General features: G+C 38.7%; 1 protein-coding gene across 2 annotated transcripts in view; it reads right to left on the bottom strand.

Moving 5' to 3' along the window:
* LOC134203226 (protein jim lovell-like) overlaps positions 1–21,681 on the bottom strand; it is a 394,722-nt gene that overhangs the window by 194,143 nt on the left and 178,898 nt on the right. Inside the window, exon 1 of one of the 2 annotated variants that reach the window (XM_062678108.1) lies at positions 9,532–11,060. The exons of the other annotated variant lie outside the window; for it this stretch is intronic. The gene's annotated coding sequence lies outside the window, so the exon portion shown is untranslated. Of the gene's footprint in view, positions 1–9,531; positions 11,061–21,681 lie in introns of those variants that run through there. 2 annotated transcript variants of the gene reach the window in all.

Genomic DNA, 21,681 nt, shown 5'->3' with positions numbered 1-21,681 from the left:
GGAGTTGTGCCCAAAAAAAAAACCGGATGAATATTTTTTAGTGGAAAAGGTTTTCGAGTTTGTAATGACGGAAGAAGAGACGATGTGTTTTTCTTTTTTTTTTTTCAATGAATTAATTGGATTGATCCCTAAAATGCCATTTTAACAAAAAAAAACCCTGATTAATCCACCTAGCGGTGTTGGTGCCTTTCTCGTGCAAAAAATACTGAAAAATATGAGTGAGTGTTTTTTAGCGTGTTTTGCGCATCGAAAATAGTATTTTGACCATAACTTCTGATCCCATAGTTCAATCTGGCCAATTTTAAATAGCAATAATGGGACATGATTCTCAGTCGAATGGAATTGATTGCGAGTAATTCGGCCAATGCTAAGTTCCAAAAAGTGTGTCTACAAATTTTGTACACATACACACACACATACATACATACATACACACAAACAGACATCACCTCAATTCGTCGAGCTGAGTCGATTGGTATATAACACTCTGGGTCTCCGAGCCTGACATCTGAACAGTTATGTGAATTGTGAAGGTAAGGTCGCAGAGAAACAGACGTCTCACTCAACACATATTCCGTCGTCCTTTTTAACGGTGGATTCAATTTTTTTTGTAGGTTGTCGGCCACCGATGGCGCTTTCATCGATTTTGCTTGTGTTTGACGTTTGCATACTATTGTCGTCTGGTTGCTGATTGAGCACACACAGGAAATTTAGTATTGTATGATAATAGTTTCGTGACAATATTTTTGATTGCATTTTGTTCTAAGTGAGACGTCTGTTTCCCTATTGTAAGGTTAACTGTAAAACCAGATTTTTTCTTCATTAATTTCATATTGTTTGTAAAATCAATGTGTCACTTTTCACCATTGTCCAAAATTTCACGCGTAGTATTTCCAAATTTCCAAATTCCGAATTTCTTCGGAAAACCCTTCAAAATATTCACGGCTAGTTCTTACGGCTCCCACAATATATTGTTCCAAATTTGAACTAGAAATTCTTCCGGATTTTAATAAGAAACAAGGGAAAAATTGTACCGAAATCTAAGCGAAATTTTTCCGGATTTCTAAACGAAATTCGATCGCGTTTCCAAATCAAATTTTTAAGGATTATTACGATCAATAAACCTGCTTTTTCACGAGAAGTTCATTGATATTTGCCTGGATTTTGGTATAATTCCAAGGGCATTCTTACGATTTTTTTTCGGGAAGTCTTTCCTACATTTCAATCAAACTTCCCTCTAAATCTAAAAGAGAAATTCTTTAGTTTTTTTCCAAGCTTCCATATGATTTTCTTTCAAAAATATCCAAATCAAATGCTTGAAAGTAAAAATTAATTTTCATCAGCAAACCTTTCAGCGCACCTTTCGAAATTATTTCCAATTGATCAAAATGATATTATGATTTGAATTCAATTAAAAAATCACTTTAATAAAGCTTAAAAAAGGGATAAGATCACTCCCAACGCCTTTTCATAAATTTTCTACCATTTGTCCATGCGAATACTCCCAAAACACATATCCTACCAACTATCCAACTCCTTGACATCTAAGAGGGCGTTGGTGAGTTACTGGCCTCTCATTAAGTAGATGTCATATCATCATTTCCCTCTCTTCCCTAGTAACGGAGAAGATGGGCATGAACAGCAATGGTTGCTTTTATCAAACATACTCTATTACCAATATAGTTCACTCCGGATGATTTGAAGAGACAACGCAATAGCGCCGCGGTGTCACAAAAGGCAAGCAATGTAGTGAAGAGACATTCCGAGGGTGCTTAAACGTATGATTCAATAGTAGTATAACATCTCGAAATGATATGCTAGAAATCATTCCATGACCCCATTTTGATATCTGAGTTTAAAAATGAAATTTTGAAAAATGTAATTCAAATTTCCAAAAAAAAATTGTAAAATTAGTGTTGTTTTGCAATTATCGCACCCCTTGGCTATCGTTTCCAGGCGTCAGTTACCTTTTGTGACGCAAGAGGGTGTGAATGTGCTGTCTCTTGCCTAATGTACGGGCATACACGAAGTGGACTATATTGTTAATATACTATATTTGCTTTTACGCTTTATCGTTTCGGACACTCAACCATTAAAACCCAAGGGTATGAAAGTTAAAGAAGATACATGACAGCTATGCGATCTACGAAATACTAACTTCGTTACAACGCAACGCAAGATTTTCTGACATTTTTAAAAACTTGTTTTTAACTAAATAATCGACCGAAACCATAAAACGAGATCACTTTTTGACGGGATTATCAAATAACAAAGTACTGTAATGTTAACCGGGTCGGAAATTCGTCCTAATGTTGAACCAAAATCAGATGAACAGCAGGCAAACATTATATCGAAGAGTTATTTGGGAAAGCTTGCGAAAAAATAAGCAAAATTATCAATTAAGTCAATGACATTTTTTACGGAAAAGATCAATGCACCTTTCCCATTAAAATTTTTATTTCGATCTATTGTCTCAGTCGAATGCAATATGTTACGAGCAGATCGGTTGAGAATAAGTGGCTAAAAATGAGTTACACGCACATTTTCTTATTACTAAGGACATATATTAATATGACTACATAATTTCAATTGGGATCGCATAACGGGAAGGGAAAATTAATATATTTTATATTCTTTCTCGTTTCAGAGAGCGAACAATGGCGCTTAAACCTAGGCTAATTACCCGAGCAGCACAAGTCAGACTAAAATGGTTGCAGCAACTTGATAGTGACCAAATCTAGTCGCATATCCGTTGCAGTAATCTATGTGGGTAATCTTGGGTAGCCAGGGCAAGTTTAATAGCTTCGCCCCATCCCAGGACAATTAACAATGGAGTGACAAAAATTTCTTAGCATGGTCACTCCCAACGTCTGTTTAAACGCATTATATCATTTGCTTATGATGATATTCCTAAACTATATTCCCTACCAACCATCCAACTCCTTGACATCTATGAGGGCGTCGGTGAGTCGCTGGCCTCTCGTTAAGTAGATGTCATATCATCATTTCCTTCCCTTCCTTAGTAACAGAGAAGATGGGCGTGGCCGGCAATGGTAGCTTTCATGCTTTATCATTTTGACCCCCAATTGGGTTGCTATTAAATCCCAAATAGTAATCCATAAGCATAAACAACGCAACGCAACGCAAAAATGAGTAACACGCACATTTTGTTTCAAAAAAATGTATTTTGGCCATATTTTCCAAACCCGTAGTCCGATCCGATTTGTTTTCAAGGCAAACAATGGGACAGGACGACGCAAAGCTAGGGGTGATGAGGCCTTTGTGATGAAAAACAACTTCAAGACAATAAAAAACACATTTTCCTGCCCAAGATTTCGTATAACAGATGCAGTTGATCACAAGTCATATCAGACATCCCTCTACTCAACTACTGAGGATATCCTTCAACAAATGTACGTATGACTTGTTATGAAATGATTGCCGCTTTCCTTTTACAAACACAATATCACAAGTCCAAGAAAAAGCTGCTTGGTGCGGTTTTGCAGAACCCAGACCTAAGGCTTTTGAGATGGTAGTCGCCTTGTTGTAGAAGGGTGTGAAACGTCTTAGGATCAAAAAGAAATTTGGTAGTGAGGTATATTTACAGAGTATCAGCATCAGTATAATGTTCTGAACATGTAAGTCTTTTGCTACCGAAAAGAAAGGCTTTTCCGCCATAAACTCAATTTTCCATAAATATCTGCCTTGAACGCCAATTAAGCTCTCCTGTTAAATATCACATCTCATTTTATTGTGTAGGACGATTCTTTTAATAGTTTCTCAAAGATTGACTCTAACTGATTGAAAACAATAATTTCATACAATGCTGGAGCATTAACTAGTCTAAAGTTAATCCAAAATCAGGCAAATGTCATGCCAATACTAGATTGCAGCATCCTTTAGTTTTTTTTGTTAGGTATTTTGGAAACAATTAGAGGCGTAAAAATATGGATCCTTTGGAAAAGTTGACTTTCAAAAAAATAAAGATATTATTGAGTCAATAATGTTTTTGCCAGAAAGCTCAATTTGAGTTTCTAGCATATAAAATAAACGTACTGATTAACTAGCCAATTGAAGTAATCGTATTAGGCGAAGCGACCACTCGTAGCGTGCGAATCTATTTTGTTCCGGTTAGACGTTTGATCACCATACACATTTGGTTTGTAATATTCCTAAGTTGGCGAAAACATTAGATGTCGTTGGCACCAAGCTACAACCGTGATTATTGATTCTGATGCACGATACAATCATCCTTTATCACACCAAACCATTAAATCATCGAAAAACTTGCGCAATCCGGTACAATATTAAAAAGAAAACATCTACGAAGAGAAATCGATTTATACAATTACTCCCCCACGAAACTAAGCGCGAGAATTGTTCCATGATGTACGTCTGTTCGTCTGCAAGCGGAGAGTTTTATTTTTAGCTATTTATTTATATTTTTTCTGAATCTCTACTCAAAATCCCGTTGAACCTTCATGAGAAGCACATTCAATCAATAGCACTATTCGAACATCTTGCACTTGTAACCATTTCTAGTGATGAGCACAGTTTATCAATACGAACCATAATTTACAAGCTGATCCAGCTCCAAGGTGGAAGGACACAATGGGCCGCAGACGTTGCAAGAATGGCGGATAAAAACATTCCGAAAAAGGCATTCATTTCAAATCCGGTTGAAATAAGAAATCATGGAGCACAGCGAGTTTTGCGCAGCGAAGCTTTGAGAGCATGGATCCCCACCGAGGATGGAGGAAACGAGTTGTTAATGCGATTTAATCTAACGCCCTTGCATGTAGTCCTAAATAATAATATACAATTCTTGCAGCGAATTTGAATTCAACATTCCCTTTTTGGTACATCATAATTCACAATATTTATGCTACACTAAAACTGCAGTTGATTGGTCACCAAAAAAGGGAATTATCATCATTTGTTTCACCCTCAAGTCTATAATGGTTTTCTGAACTCGCGTGTATCAAAAAAGATGAAAATAAGCACGAGGTTATCAAGATAACCGATTGGTAACTCGGTTTTGGTTTTAGGTTAAGAAATGGTTTTTATAGATTAGTTATAGTTTGGTTTTTCCTCCAATGAACTCGTCCTAGCAGCTGATTTTCGAAATATGTTACAGGGTGTCTACTCATCTGCAAAAACAAAATTCCCTGATTTTTCCAGGTTTTTTCCAGGTGTTTTACATTAATTTCCAGGTAAAGACAAATTTGCGATATATAGATTTTAGCAGCAAAATAATCGATTCAAACAAGTAAATATTTCTAAAAACAATTAAAAAAAATGTTTTTGGTTGCCTCACAAAAACAATGTTGTAAATTACTTAAGGAATTCTTCCAGAAATTCACCCAGTTCACCCAGAAATTACTTCAGCCATTCAATCAAAAATTCCTTCAAGAATTGCATCGGAAATTCCTCCTTTGAAGATCTCTCCATAGATTCCATCGGAAAATCCCCTGGAAATTATTATAGAAATTCTTTCAAAAAGGGAACTTTAAGAATTGCTTCAGAATTTCCCTTAGAACTTCCTCTAGGATTTTATTTGAAAATGTCTTTGCAAAAACTTCAGAAAACATCAATGAATGGTTCCGGAAATCGCTTTAGAGATGCATTTGGCGATTCCTTTACGATATTTTTTTCAATTCGTTCTTTAGAAATTTGGTTAAAAATTCTTTCGGAAATTTCTTTGAATTTTTATTTTAGCTATTTTTTAAGAAACTTAAGAAATCATCTTAAGAAATTGTTCCGGAAATATGTTTGGGAATTTCCTCAAGAATTCCTTCAGAACTTCTTGCGAAAACTCCTTCAGGAAATGTGTTGATGCAAAAATATGAGATTGCTGGGTCCATAACGTTAAGCATAAGGGCGTTAGGCGTAATACTACCTTTTTATGACGTGGGCTGTTTTTTGGGCATTTTATGCATCCTTTAAGCCTTATACCTGACACGGAGTATACCCGCGATTACTATTGTTGTTCTTGTTCGCGTGACCAACATCTAGTTTGTTCTAGTTTGTGACCAACATATAGGTTGTTTAGATCTAGCAGCCAAGGTACCGGTACTATAAGTTTCAAGCAATCAATTTATAACCTATTAAGATAACGCCATTTATTATCATAAATATCATGATAAACAGCAACCTGATGCCATCCCCATACACTCAATTCTCTTTCTCCACTTTAACACGATATTTATTACGATAAATAATCTAATCGTAATCTGAGTAGGTTATTAAGCTTATTGAAACATATTTTGGCAGAATAATTTTAATGGTTAAAGCGCCACTAGCATTCTATTACTTATGGCTTTACCGTAAAAACCTTCGGAAAATGCTTCGGGTATTCTTTTGAAATTCCTTGGGATATTTTAGGAACTCATGCAAAATTATCTTGAGGAAAACTTTAGAAAATACCTGAAAGAGTTTTTCCGGATATTTTTCTTTTAAGAATTTTTTGGAAATTCGTCGAGAATACCTTTAGAAACTCCTTTAAATCCATTCGGGATTTCTTCGGCTATTCTATCAAGAATTCCTTTAGCGAAAATTCTTCACAAATCACTTACATTTTTTTTTCAAATCCCTTCAGGCGATTTCTTTGAAAAATCCTCCGGATATTCCTTGGAAAACTGATCCAGAAATTCCTTCGGAAGTTCCTCCAGGAATTGATTTGAAAAATCCTAACTAATTTAGTATTTTTTAATATATTCCCAAAGAATTTCGATTTACAAAGCAATCCCTAATTGATTTCCCGAATAAATTCCTAGATTTCACCAAGAATAGCTTCGGAAAGTCTCAATGGTAAAACGTTTTTTTGCGGAACAACGACCCACGTGAACATTACTACATTTTTAATAGATTTGATTGGTATATTTAATCAAATATTTGTAAGGATTTTTTCATCTTTTGAGAGAATTTCAATCATGATCTCCGGGTATTGAAATTTTTCTGATTATGTCAGAAATTCCCTGATAATTCCAGGTTTTTTCCAGGTGGGAAGAAATTCCCTGATAATTCCAGGTTTTCCAGGTTTTTCCAGGTAGTAGACACCCTGTGTTATATGATCGACTTTTAACGCGATATTTTTTATACAACTTCGACTAACAGTACATTGCTGGAAGTCTAATATTTATGGCAAGAAGTTGCTTGCTTCACTCAATATGTATTTCAGACATTTATTATTAATTAGTGTAACTAGCGCCTTGGCTCCATGTCTAATGGAAATTGAACAGAAAACTGTTTAGGTTCATATAGCTATTTTCCTCAACATTCAGCTTATGTAATGATCTGTACGTCAAATTCTGACCAAATTATTGGAACAACGGTTATTGTAGGGCTGTTGAATTGGTCGGAGCTGTTTAAATTGTGAAAGCTCTTTCGTTAAATAAGTCTTTTCTGTTACTCTAAAATGAAAATTCGATAAATATAATTGGAGAATTGGTTTTAGTCAGTAAGGCTGGATTATATAGCAATTCAACACTTTTTATGCAAAATAAAGATGAAGGCTTTCGAACTCACTTTCAAGGTAACCAAAATAAATTAAGTATAGATTTAGTGCAAGAGATCATATAGCGTTGGAAGGTACTTAATTCCTCATCTATTGGAGCTTTTACCCTAATTATTATCAGGAGAGATTTTTAAGATCAAACTTACTGAAATTCGACCGCAATTTTTTTCCGGGTTACAAATAACCTTCTGTTCAAATCTAAACGTAATATGTTTTGGCTTCACTGATAGTTAAAGTAAAACCTATCCAAGCCAATTGAGAAGCTTTCATTCACCCTCTTTGCTTAAAAAAATACTTTTCAAAACTTATTTTTCGATCGTCTCATCCGTCTCGTCACAAAGAACGCATGCCTTTTCTTTCCATTACGTTACATTTATGAATTGTATATAAAACAATAATATTGTATCAATGAGAAAATCATTTGTATGAAAAAACGTGATTGTTAAAATAGGTTAAAATGTTATGCCTTTCTTATTCATCCTATCAAAATGAAAAAGCCAATAGGCATATTGTCATTTTCATATTTTTATGATTTTTTTTTCAGCATCGAGCATGCATGTTGCAATAGACAAAATTTGTGCTTTGTTCATTTATTTCACCATCGGATGAATTTGCTTCAATGTTATGTTATGAGAAATTGAAAATTTCCCATAAATAATCAAACAAGGTGTATGCAAACGAAATGCCGCTTCCAGTTGACATGACGTGAAAGTTGCCTCTCCAATTCCGTATCAATGAACCAAGCTTCCATTGAATTTGTAACAATTGTGAGAAATTTACAGCCTTTTTATGAAAATTTCATGGAGCAATTGAAAAAAATTGAGAAGCAGCAACACAAAGCCAATAAATGTCAGAACCACCTGACGAATCCAAGAATGATTTAATAGTCTCATGTTGATCAGAGATTAGCAATCTTAAAACATGCATGGTTTATATTCTTTAAAAAAAACTAGAATCAGTTTTATGTTGAAAATTTCAGCCTTTGCTTCAGCTAACAGTTTGAAAAGAGATACCATTTAACAGATTAAGAAAAATACTTTGCTATTTATTAGAACATCACGTAGTAGCAGAAGGAAATTTAAATGTTGGTTCCCATTAACAAATCTAATGGAGTATTGTGTTGGCTTCATATTCCCAATTCTCAATTCCACCGCGAGATCAGAATCAGTTGCATGTGGATAATTTCTTCTCTGTGTTTCAGACTATGAAAAATGACTGAATTATGTAGTTCTAACAAATTGAAGCTTGTTTTTAGTCAAATCACAAAAAAAATGAATATTGTTTCAATCTTTTAAGGATTTATGTGAAAAAGGTCAAAAGATTTGGACATCTTTTATTTGTGACGGAAAGTTTCACTCTATAAGTGTCCCTGTTTTAAAAACAAACCTCCCGGAATTCAAAACTTAATTCACTCGCGTTGCGTTGGTTTGTGTTTTGATCCAAAGAATTCAAGTCTTTCTGAATTTCAAGACACTTCCGAACATAGTTTTAAATACGCACAGCAAATCGGAGGATCAACATACCTTAAGGGGAAATATGTCAGAAAGCAAACGTTTTTAAGCAACCTCTTAAAGAGACTATTATTTCCACAGAAGATTATTAAACTCACATTTTGAAATCGTTATGACTGTCAACTACAATCTACACCATTTTGCGCATCTTAAGACTGACATCACATGTTTTCCAGATAGCCTGTGCGAAAACGGAGTTAGCTTAATACTTATTTAAGTTAGAGGTATATTTAAAGTGTGAAAAGGAGATCAAGTTTTCCCTAAGAAAGACACAAAATTTAGCACACAACGTCAGTAAACATTATTCAATTTTATCGTTTTGACTGTCAGTGGCTTCATTCCATTTAAACAAATCAATATAATATGCACTGTTTTGGAAAAAGCGTTCTCCAGAAAATTACCAGTACATAATACACTTTTCACCAAAAATGTAGTTAAATGCTGTGGCATAATAATTTGTGTACACAAATTTTTATTTTTTAGGCAAGTATAATTTTCACATACCTTCAACTAGAAACGCTTCCTCGGAGGAGAAATGTTTTAAAATCCTTTTACGTAACTTTTGGTCTCCTTTCTTCGCTTGTGGTTGCTTACGGCGAACATTCACACACTAAACACAGAAAACCACGTCGACATTCACTGGGTATCTATCGTTCACTACAGCAAAATATCCAAAATATTTGTTCCAACTCAGTGATGATAACACGAAACACAAATCGAGTTAATTGTAATTTTGTTCGGCCTTAATTTATTGGAATTTCCACAAGTGGCTGACCTTGCTTTCAGACACCAACTTAAATTCACGACGATTTTTTGTTGTCAGCTCGATTATTTATTCTACGCACTACCAAGAATCCCGAAAGTTGTTTTGATATTTTTTTCCTCAAACTTAATCACAATAAGCACTTTTTATCCGTTTCGAAACTAGGTTTTTCTTCCTACTACCTTTCGATAATTTGTTCCACAAAAGTCCAGAAATTTTGAGCGGTCCGAAAAAGGAACGATTGCACCCCGACAAGCATGGGCAATTTGGCTGCTCAGCAGATAATCGTTGTTGTCGTCGTCGTCGTCCGTGTGGCTTCCTCCCTGTTGCCAAACGGCGAAGAAATGTCTTCCCGAACCGAGCTACCCTGGATCATCGTCACCTGATAGAGCGGTGACATATTTTATTGACCTTCCTGAGGTCGCTGCGCCGCTGTCGTCGTCCTTTTTACGAGCGAGCAATGACGGTACACAATGCGACTGGCTTTGTTATTTCAGGACGGTTCCACTCGCTTGCATGACTCCAGGTAGGCTGCCTTTCGAGTCCTTTGAACTCCGGTGTGACCCTTCTCGAGTGAAGCAATAAATTAGATCATGCATCGGTTCACATATGAGAGCGAGCTGGGATCCTTGAGTTGGCAGAAGGGAATTTCCAACCGTAAAATCCAGACCTTTCCCGGGTTCTTTTGTTTGGCAGGAATTCCCAAGGAATGGTTGTTGTTTCTTGCTGGGTGATGATGCTGCGATTTTGTCACTTGGTTTGTTTGCTTCGTGAGAAAGCTTCAATCACTGCCTTTTAAGGTTGAGTTTAGAACATAACTAAAATTGCACAATTTTCAAGATTCCGAAACACTTGTCGATGAAATAAAATTCTTCTTTTCGTCGGCCCAAAGGTTTTAAAATTTTTCTTCTTTTTCTTTTTCGGTGTCGCATTCAACTACGATGCCAATCTTCGCAGCAATATCTGTTTTGATCGCGTTTTTCTTCGAATAAACCACATCCGATCTGACCCGATCAACAGATTTGGCCTCTGAATTCAAACCACTTTCCTACACCTGTTCATACGAATCACTCCCTTCCACAGCTGTCCGAATTGCAACTCTTTCTCGGTTGGTGGTGCAATGTGTATTGGATGTCCAAAAAACTCTAAATAAACCAAATTTTAACAATCGAACCGCACATTTTGAGCTTTACGCCGTGACTGCTTGAGACCGACTGAAAGGTTGTAGCGCGACGGCCGGAGTCTCTCAAACATATATCGCAAAACACATTCGGAAATCATACACAAGCCGCCTGCCGTGCCAAACAGGCTCTGATCGAAATGTACGAGTGAGTGAGCGCGCCGGAGTACCCCAGGCCGAGCAAGCGAGAAGCAAATCAACCTAGCTCCCACCTGCACCGCTCGTTCACGCTCTCTCGCGGCGACCAAGCTCTCCCACCGCATCGAAAAATAATAAGAGTTGTTGAATTTTTGATTCTTACAATTTATTCTTATGCTCACACACTCCCCCGCATGGGGACCGCAACCGACGTCGGCCAGATCCATGTGAGTCCTTACCCCACACTCACTCACACTCGCGCGCGCACACACTCTTTCCAAGCACCGCCGCCTGCTCTCGCGATACATGAGCTTTCGCACACACCGCACTGTCCCTTCGCTGCTGTGCACCCACACAGTCACCCAAAACATCGTACATAACACCCACCGAACGAGCAAGCATAAGGAGAAAAACAAAAACATCACCCCGTTTCCCATGCTGTAAGGCCGTGGCCGAGTCTAGGCACTCGGCAAGCTCTCTCCGTGGAAAAAGCTCCGGCTGTCTTAACTCGTTCACACAGAGACGTTCGCTCGCAAAGTAACTCGCATTCCAGTGAGCAAGCGCCCGTGTCCTCTCCTGAGCGCCTCAATACATAATTCTCACTCAGCGTGAACTCTCTCAGCTTTGGCCGTCACTCAGCAAGTTTTCTCGCACCAGAGTGCTTCCACATTCATATGGCAGCACCCCGTGGCGAAACGATTCGACTGTATCCTTTCACTACTTGATATCCGAGCAAAGGACATGCGCATAATTAAATCGCAGCCAGCGATACGGCAGCGGTACATACAAGGGCGAATCCTAAACTTCTAATTCCTAAGCAACACAGCTCTGAGTACATACATCGGCTCTTTGAGGGTGGAGGGTGCGGGAATCGAGCGCTTAAAATGGGACGACGAAATAAAGGGTAAATGGATCCGATTCGAGTCGTTCGATGCGAGGGAGAACCAAATCGAGGTGCTGTTAGATTGGCAAAAATTGGTGAACTATTCGACGCAGTTCAACGAGGTTTCGAAGAGGGTGGTGCGCGGTGGTAAAGGGTGGATCGTATGTGATGTGATATGCGAAATCATTGTCGTCGTCCAAGTGTCGGCCTTCTTTTTTCGCTCTCCGAGTCCCCTCGACGGTTCACATATGTGGTGAGGGGCCTCGGTCACATCACATATGCGAGGCGTGTTTGTTCCCACACACATGGGAGAAACATAACTGAATTTGAGCCAATATCGGCGCTCGGATACGTGGTGACGCGCGTCGTGGGTCGTTGCTGTCGTCTTCGTCGCCGTCGACGTCGGATGCGGCGGTGGGAGTGGATCGTTTGGTTTATTGCCTTTTTGCGACTGTTCGCTGCTTTGAAGGTTCGTGATATTTCCGTTGTATGTGTCTACTAGTTGGCTTCTCTCTATTTGCTGGCGTGGACAGTTGCATTGCTCATTTTTTTTTTGCTTCGTAGAGGGGGTTCAAATAGTAAGTGGCGTTATCGGTTATGGAACAAAATGGAGAAATTAAAGTGATGCGGCCATAAATCTTTGTCTATATCGAACGAAAATGGATTACAATCAGCAATTTGCTTTAGTACAACCTGGAATTCCTATCATAATAAAGGCATAATGTAATGTCTTGCAAACTCTGAAATAATCATTTCTCTAGCTCATAAGAGTTTGTAATGCTATGAATAAAGCGTATTAAAAAGGGCACACAAACATGTCTGTATTATTGCCATGTAAGTAACAATTCTGAAAATTTGAGCAAAACTGTTTCAGCATGTATTGTTTTCATCTGCCAGATTTCATAACTATACATGAGGAACATAATGTTATGTCTTAGGAGCAGCAAACCCTGCTTGAAAAATCCTATCCGAATACATCCCACAGGTGATTGTTGATGACCTGTTCCACCAGCTACCCAAACAGTAGTATTGTGTCACTAGTCCAAGTTTGATGCTCTAGATAACAATGGTTGTACTCTATTTCAGGTTGTCGCTTTAAAAAAGGGTAATAATTTTCTTAAGCACCTAACGTCACAATGGTTAAAGAACCTGCTCACCTAAATTCCGTAAGAATCCTAGAAATATTCCAATTTTAACTGGAAGTCTGTTTGGTTGAGTCTGGCAGAAAAGTTCGATGAAAGTGATGAAAAAAGCTGTTGTATAAAATTAATGGGAGTCAATTCAAAGGAAGCCTACAGTCCACTGGAGAGGAAAGCTAAGTTGTTCGGACTAGTCATTACGTCGAAGATGAAGTACATGATAAGAAGAGGTTTAAGAGAAGACAAGATAACATAAGCCACGGACCGCGAGTTTGTTTTAGTGGTGACAAAATCGATGTGGTTGAAGAATTCATGTACTTGGGCTCACTGGTGACCTTCAATAATGATTCAAGCAGAGAAATTCGGACGGATCGTAACAGGAAAACGTTCCTACTTTGGACTCCGCAATACGCTCCGATCAAATAATTCGTTGTCGAGGCAAACTATTATCTGCAAAACGCTCATTGGACCTGCAATTCTTTACGGACACGACACCTGGACAATGCTCGCGGAAGACCAACGCGCACTTGGAGTTTTCGCACTTGGGAATGTGCTGCGTGCTATAAAAGATGGCGTGCAGCTGGAAGACGGTGTATGGAGGAGGCGGATAAACTATGACTTTCATCAGCCGTTCATTTTATCCATCATTTTACACCGCAAAATCATATCAGATGAAAAAAAATCTAAAATCAGATGACCATGGTGGGCCGTAGCCAGAATGTTGGTGAAAATGAGTCTCGATAACGATTCGACGGATAAAAGAATTCGAAGTGTGCGGCGAGCAAGGTGTATGGATATAGATTAGGTGGAGGACGATTTGCGAACCCTCCGTAGACTGCGTGGTGTGCGACGTGCAGTTATGGATCAATCTGAATGGAGACAACTCACTGCGGTTAGTCTTAGTGGTTGGTGTTAGTGTGCCAATCGCTAAGACGCATGTGCTATAGAGTGTTGGTTCGATTCCCGCCCCGGTAAGGAACTCTGATAATCATGCAGTTTTTGCATAATTAAATACAGAATGTTATGCTGAAAGCCAAAGGATGAACTTCTCATGAATTAAAAAAAATCACTATAATAAGGCTTTAAAAATATACTGACGGCCGCGAGAAGATTAGAGTTTATCCGACAATGCTATTAGTATGTTATTGAAGTGTTGTATGGATGAATTTATTACCTTTCTAGTGTGAAAGAATCGAAATTTGTTCAAATCACACTTCAGAGAAACGCTAAAAACTTCGACGGGTAAATTCAAATCTTCTATATCTAATTCTTCACGTACTAAATGAGTATCGTATAGCTCTTTATTGTAATTGGTGTCATCTCAATCCAAGTTACTGTTTTCGACGCTTTTACATACATTTTTCCTTTGACCGATTTGGCTGAAATTATGTCCAGAGCATCAGAACGGAGCGACACATCAAAACTGAAATAAGTTTTTTCCATACAGATTTGAGCTTCCCTAATATAGGTATATGGAGGCGCATGGTATATTGTTTTATCAACTTGTTACAAATTTTTTTGTTAAGAAAATGAAGGTTTATTATTTTCTGCATACCAATCCATATAGATCATATTTGCATCAATTTGAACGAAAACGTACTTGATTATTGGGAAGTTATCAAGCCGGCTTCGTTGACGGTCGCTTGACAGCGGATCAGATCTTTACTGTACGGCAAATCCTTCAAAAATGCCGTGAATACCAGGTCCCAACGCATCACCTGTTCGTTGATTTCAAGGCGGCATACGACAGTATAGACCGCGTAGAGCTATGGAAAATTATGGACGAGAACAGCTTCTGATTATGACTGATCAAAGCAACGGTGGATGGTGTGCAAAACTGTGTGAAGATTTCGGGTGAACACTCCAGTTCGTTCGAATCGCGCCGGGGACTAAGACAAGGTGATGGACTTTCGTGCCTGTTGTTCAACATTGCGCTAGAAGGTGTCTTGCGGAGAGCCGGGTGTAACAGCCGGGGTACGATTTTCAGCAGATCCAGTCAATTTATTTGTTTTGCAGATGACATGGACATTGTCGGCCGAACATTTGCAAAGGTGGCAGAACTGTACACCCGCCTGAAACGTGAAGCAACAAAAGTTGAATTGGTGGTGAATGCGTCAAAGACAAAGTACATGCTTGTGGGCGGAACCGAGCGCGACAGGGACCGCCTGGGAAGCAGTGTTACGATAGACGGGGATACCTTCGAGGTGGTCGAGGTATTCGTCTACCTCGCATCCTTGCTAATGGTTGATAACAATGTCAGTCGTGAAACACGAAGGCGCATCATCTGTGGAAGTCGGGCCTAATACGGGATCCAGAAGAAACTGCGGTCAAAAAAGATTCGCCATCGGACCAAATGTGTCATGTACAAGACGCTAATACGGACATGAAACATAGACAATGCTGGAGAAGGACTTGCAAGCACTCGGAGTATTCGAGAAACGGGTGCTTAGGACCATCTTTTGCGCTGTGGAAGAAGACGGTGTGTGGCGGCGAAGAATTAACCATGAGCTCGCCCAGCTCTACGGCGAACCCAGTATCCAGAAGGTAGCTAAAGCCGGAAGGGTACGATGGGCAGGGCATGTTGCAAGAATGCCGGACAGCAACCCTGCAAATATTGTGTTCGCTTGGTGGGTCATTTGGTCGAATTCCGTTTGGCCGAATGCCATTTGGCCGAAAGGGTCATTTGCCGTTTGGCCGAATTGTTGAAATACGTTTCCTTACCAAGTGAGTAGTGAGAAGAAAGAAGGAAGAAGGAAGAGTAAAGAAGGAAGAAGGAAAAAGGTTGAAGGAAGAAGGAAAAAGGAAGAATAAAGAAGGAAGAAGGAAGAAGGAAAAAGGAAAAAGGAAGAAGGAAAAAGGAAGAAGGAAGAAGAAAGAAAGAAGAAAGAAAAAGGAAGAAAGAAGAAGGAAAAAGTAAGAAGGAAGAAGGGATAAGGAAGAAGAAAGAAAGAAGAAAGCAGATGGCAGAAAGAAAAAGGAAGGAGGAAGGAAGAAGGAAGAAGGAAGAAGGAAGAAAGAAGAAGGAAGAAGGAAGAAGGAAGAAGGAAGAAGGAAGAAGGAAGAAGGAAGAAGGAAGAAGGAAAAAGGAAGAAGGAAGAAAGAAGAAGCAAGAAGGAAGATGGAAGAAGGAAGAAGGAAGAAGGAAGAATGAAGAAGGAAGAAGCAAGAAGGAAGTAGGAAGAAGGAATAAGGAAGAAAGAAGAAAGAAGAAGGAAGAAGGAAGAAGGAAGAAGGAAGAAGAAAGAAGGAAGATCGAAGAACGAAGAACGAAGAAAGAAGAAGGAAGAAGGAAGAAGAAAGAAGAAAGAAGGAAGAAGGAAGAAAGAAGGGAGAAGGAAGAAATAAGAAAGAAGAAAAAAGAAGTAAGAAGGAAGAAGGAAGAATAAAGAAGGAAAAAGGAAGAAGGAAGAAGGAAGAAGGGAGGAGGAAGAAGGAAGAAGGAAGAAGGAAGAAGGAAGAAGAAAGAAGGAAGAATGAAGAATGAAGAAAGAAGAAGGGTGAAGGAAGAAGGCAGAAAGAAGTAGGAAGTAGGAAGTAGGACCACTCGTAAATTGAGGTCAATTTTTTTTTAACTTTTCGGCCAAACGGCATTCGGCCAAACGACCCGTTCGGCCAAACGGCATTCGGCCAAATGGCGTTCGGCCAAACGGCATTCGGCCAAACGGCGTTCGGCTAAATGGCCTGACACCGTTCGCTTCCGATCCGGCAGGTACGAGACGACGTGGAGCGCAGCGAGCGAGATGGGCAGACCAGGTGCAGAACGACTTGGGGCGTATTCGAGGATGGAGAGATGTGGCCTTGAACCGTGCATTGTGGCGTCAAATTGTTGATTCAGTGTTATCTGTTTAGATGTAGACTAAATAAATGAAATAAATGAATGAAACTGGGTTGATAACGTGGCTGGGGACATCATGGTTGATTCGATAGACCATTTTACTCAAACTCCTGGACAGTTCGGAGATCCTAGAACATTATAATTTATTGTCATACATGTTTCGTGTATAGTTTACATTTATTTTAACAAGTTCTCAGAAGACAACATGCTTGAACACATTTTCTGAAGCTTCATACATCCTGTAGTATAAAGTGGTTCCATCAGGCTCCGAATCATCATCGTATGCATAGTAGGGATGCTCATAATATGTTCTTATGTTTCAGGTGATGTTTTTCGTGTGCTATTTTAATATATTCATCATCACTATATGAATTGATATCATTTTTGGTAGTGAAATATGAGTACATCTACAAAATTGCATTTTTCTAAATCCGTTGCTTTACTCGCAAATCTTTAGTAAATAAATGAACTTCCCTAGATACAATATTTTGTAATGTCCAGAAACTAGAAGAGGTTTCTAAGAGGTTGGTGAAAAGATTGAGAAAATCGGTTGAAAAACCACTGAGATATTGTCATTGGAAAATTTAGTTACAACGATTTTCTGAACGAATGAATCCTAGTGTTAATTAAGACAATTTTTTTTTGGAAAATATGTTAGGATCAAGTGGAAAAAACCCGTGAAAATTAGGGAAAAAAGGATTTTTTTTTTAAATTTCAAGTTTCCTCCCAAATTGAAAAAAAAATTGAAAATGTTTTTTCGAGGAAATGCAGACTCAGCTAAACTCTTTTTCCGTTTTATTGTAGAAAATTGAACCAATTGTCCGCGCAATATAAGCATACTCAGAAGATAATTCCCAAGAAATTCATACGATTTTCCTTACTAAATTTAGAAGATTTGACCGCTGTCGCCAACAACGATTTTCGGACCGAAGAACACCTATGGAACAATTGTGATTCAAATATTTGCTCAGAAACACTGCGCCAGCCGTTATTCCATGAGGTACCACTTGATGCAAGAACGTTGTCTACGAGAACAGTAGCGTGCATACGACAATTGGAGGAATACGACAGTTTCACGGATTTCACGCAATCGGCCATATGTTGGGAAAAACTCAAAATCTCAAACTCACGAACGATTCAAATCGCACGTCAGTTGAAACGCACCCAACTCAGCACCTAAAAAATCATGGCTGAGTTAAATCATCCATTTGAATCATCGTAGGTTTTCTTTTGTTCTCCTTCGTAAATTAACAGTAAATTAACGTTCATCACATAGAACAATAGATACCATTGCGTGTCTAAACAATAAATTGCACCCAAATTGTTTTTAAACACTTTTTGGAGCGAAATGATTTTTTGGGAAATGAGTGAAATTATTCGTTTTTGCATGAAAAACTCAGACGTGATGCATTCCTTTTAAACCGCAAACGAGTTAGTTCGCGTGGGAGCGCTCAATGATTGAGTTTTATGAATGGTTTTACCAACACTGATCTCAGGTGTTTGTTGTCCGATATGTTACGTCAACATATCAATCAACTCAGGAAAAGCTCTATAGAGCTATAGTTTTAGTAAAAAATATAAAAAGGGTCAATAATTCAACCAAGTGAAAAATACAAGCGCTCAAAAATAGTACTTTCGACATGCCCTCAACTAATCCAGATTATCTCTGGTATCTAGCGATCTGATCATGGATTTGAACTAGTTTTCAAAAATTTGATTTATTTTCCCGTCGAACGCTGCCAGAACAAAAGAAATCGCAATAATATAGAAATGCTAATATTTGTGATGGCACATATCGACCTTCCTTCTGCCCTCCGCTCGCTTTCAAATCGACTTCTAAAAACATTCTTCATGCCTGCCGTATCCTAACGGAACTATCAATTCTATACTTTCGCCTCTAATTCTATCATGAACATGTGCGTCTAAGTTTGGAAGATGATATTAGCATTTCCATATCATTGTAAATCGTTTAACTTCACGTAGAAGTAACACACACAAAATCATTAATTTAGTAAAAGAAATCGATTCATATTTCACTGAGTTATGGTCATTTGAATTTTAATAAAATTTTGCCTGTCCCGATCATTCTGGCCAACCCCTGTATGTACTTAATTCGGTCCATATTACCCACACCCAGGGTTTGCTGAAATCGCTCTCAATAGATAACGAACAACGATAAAAGAGAAGCAAAAACTATTCCGAATCATAACAAGCCATGATAACAAATTTATCAAACTTGTATACAAGTGCGAAAAAACAGAATCGGATAGGCAGCTTCTTCTTCTTCTTATAGGCATTACATCCCCACACTGGGACAGAGCCGCCTCGCAGCTTAGTGTTCATTGAGCACTTCCACAGTTATTAACTGCGAGATTTCTAAGCCAGGTTACCATTTTTGCATTCGTATACCATGAGGCTAGCACGACGATACTTTTATGCCCAGGGAATTCCAATTCGAAAATTGCCTTGACCGGCACCGGGATTCGAACCCAGCAACCCTCAGCATGGTCTTGCTTTGTAGCCGCGCGTCTTACCGCACGGCTAAGGAGAGCCCACGGATAGGCAGCCCCCACAGAAAAATGGTGATTCTCGCTTTGTTTTCGTTCCTTTCGTATTGGTTACTGCACAGATGTGTTGAACAAGTTGAAATGCATCATCAGAGGCAGTGCTCCCCGCATTTGGAGCTTTCTAGAAGACATTTGTCATGGGGTATAGCATCCCGAATCAGTTCTCTATCATGACAGCTTGCGAAAAAAGTTTCTCGCGGTATGCTACATATCGTATATGTATACAGAGATGATAAGTGAGAGACTTGCTCTTTCTCTTTAGGATTCAATCCCTGCCCACGCAAGAACGTGTCCGTTTTACCCCACCATGATCCAATTTTTTTTAAAATTCCCAAAAAAGATTACCAATTCAACCCATACACAATCTTTGAATGGACTAAGTTTGAGATCATCGAGGACCATGCAGATTAGTTTTACCGACATTTGAAAAATTCTTAGGGGCCACATACATGCTCCGACATGTTGTACAACTTTGGCTCCACCCCCAGGAAATTTGGTTCGGTCGGAGTAAAGTTGGACTGTCTGTGGGGCCCCTTACGTTTTAAGTCAACAAACTTTTAAAATGTTCATGGAGACGCATGGTGCATTGGTGTATCATTTTTTATGTATCTAACCCAAGAGCTAACCTTTTTGCCTTTCTCGTATACTAAGTATACGTAAAGGCTATAATTTCACTCCAAAACCAAACTTTTGATAAAAGGCTCGGAGACCCATAGTGTTATATACCAATCGACTCAGCTCGACGAATTGAGGTGATGTCTGTTTGTGTGTATGTATGTGTGTGTGTGTGTATGTGTGTATGTGTACAAATTTTGTAGACACACTTTTTGGAACTTAGCATTACCCGATTTACTCGCAACAAGTTGCATTCGACGGGGAATGCGGTCCCATTGTTTGCTATTGAAAATTGACCTAATCGGACATTGCATATCGGAATTATTGAAAAATCATTGTTTTTTCCCAAGGGTCCCCCCTTGGAAAAAAAATTTCAAAATCGAAAAAAAATTTTTTTTTCAAGAATGGTGGAAATGCATAGTAATTAATGCAAAAACATGCAAAATGATAGAAAATATGCGATCTATCCCCTAAAGTGCTTTTTTGACCTTTCCTATGTGATTTTTTCACGAGAAAGGCATCATCGCCGCTAGGTGGATTAATCTGGGTTTTTGCAATAATTAAAGATTTATAATATTTGCATATAAGTGGAGCCATTTGCTTAAACATACGGTCAAAAACCATGTGACCTGAGGGGAAGGCCTACTTAAAGTGTCTCAGGAGTATTGAAAAAATACAGAAGATTGGTTTTTGCTTTGCGAAGTAAGCAATACTTAACCTTCGGGGGCTCGCGCCGTTGTAAAAAGTACAACACCTTCGAAAAAAGCACGCTTCTTATTCGCAACAGAAGCGGAACTGCGTGAGCGGTCCAGGACCAAGCAAGTCCTGGAAGGTTAAGTATTGTCGGCGTAGCACCAAATTAAAATTCGGAAGTCAGGACTTCCAAACCGAACTTTCTTCCGAAGTTTTAAGTGTCAAACTAATTGATGCGTTGTTAAGCGCATCTTTAGGCGGATCCAGCGCATTACTTCCGCACTTGGGTAAGTTGCCTGTATCTGGAGAAAAATCCAACTTCGGTATAAAAAGCGTACTAACTTTGTTCCGGATAGACAATAAACACACCTGTCTTACATTCGCTTACGACATTTCAAGTATTGAATTAAAGTCAATTAATTGTACCGTGGTGTATCGAAATCCGTATACCGAAGCACTTCAGTATATGGAAAAGTCTCAAGAAAATACAAACCCAATGCAAATAGAGTCATTGATACAGGTGCACGAGGCCACAAGATCATAAGGATTTCGAAGCACGAGATCATGATCTTTACAGCTATTTTCTAGCTAAATACTTAATTTAAAGCAAACCGAATGACCAGACTACCACTGCAAATAGCAATTTCACTTGCAGCCCCTTTCAGTACAGTTATGTCCACCACGAGAACAAATAGCACCTGGCACTTCGCGTTTGCTGGGTGTCTTTACAATTCGATAGCCGGAAAGCTTACTGGCAAATGATAAGATGATTTATGAATTCGAATTTTTTCTCTTAAACTCCTTTTAATTTATTGGAAACTCACGGCGTGGACGGATTTCA

This window comes from Armigeres subalbatus, unplaced genomic scaffold (assembly GCF_024139115.2).
Source record: "Armigeres subalbatus isolate Guangzhou_Male unplaced genomic scaffold, GZ_Asu_2 Contig170, whole genome shotgun sequence".
In the NCBI taxonomy this organism is placed as follows: Eukaryota; Metazoa; Arthropoda; class Insecta; order Diptera; family Culicidae; genus Armigeres; species Armigeres subalbatus.
This window is presented reverse-complemented; position numbering and strand designations above follow the sequence as displayed.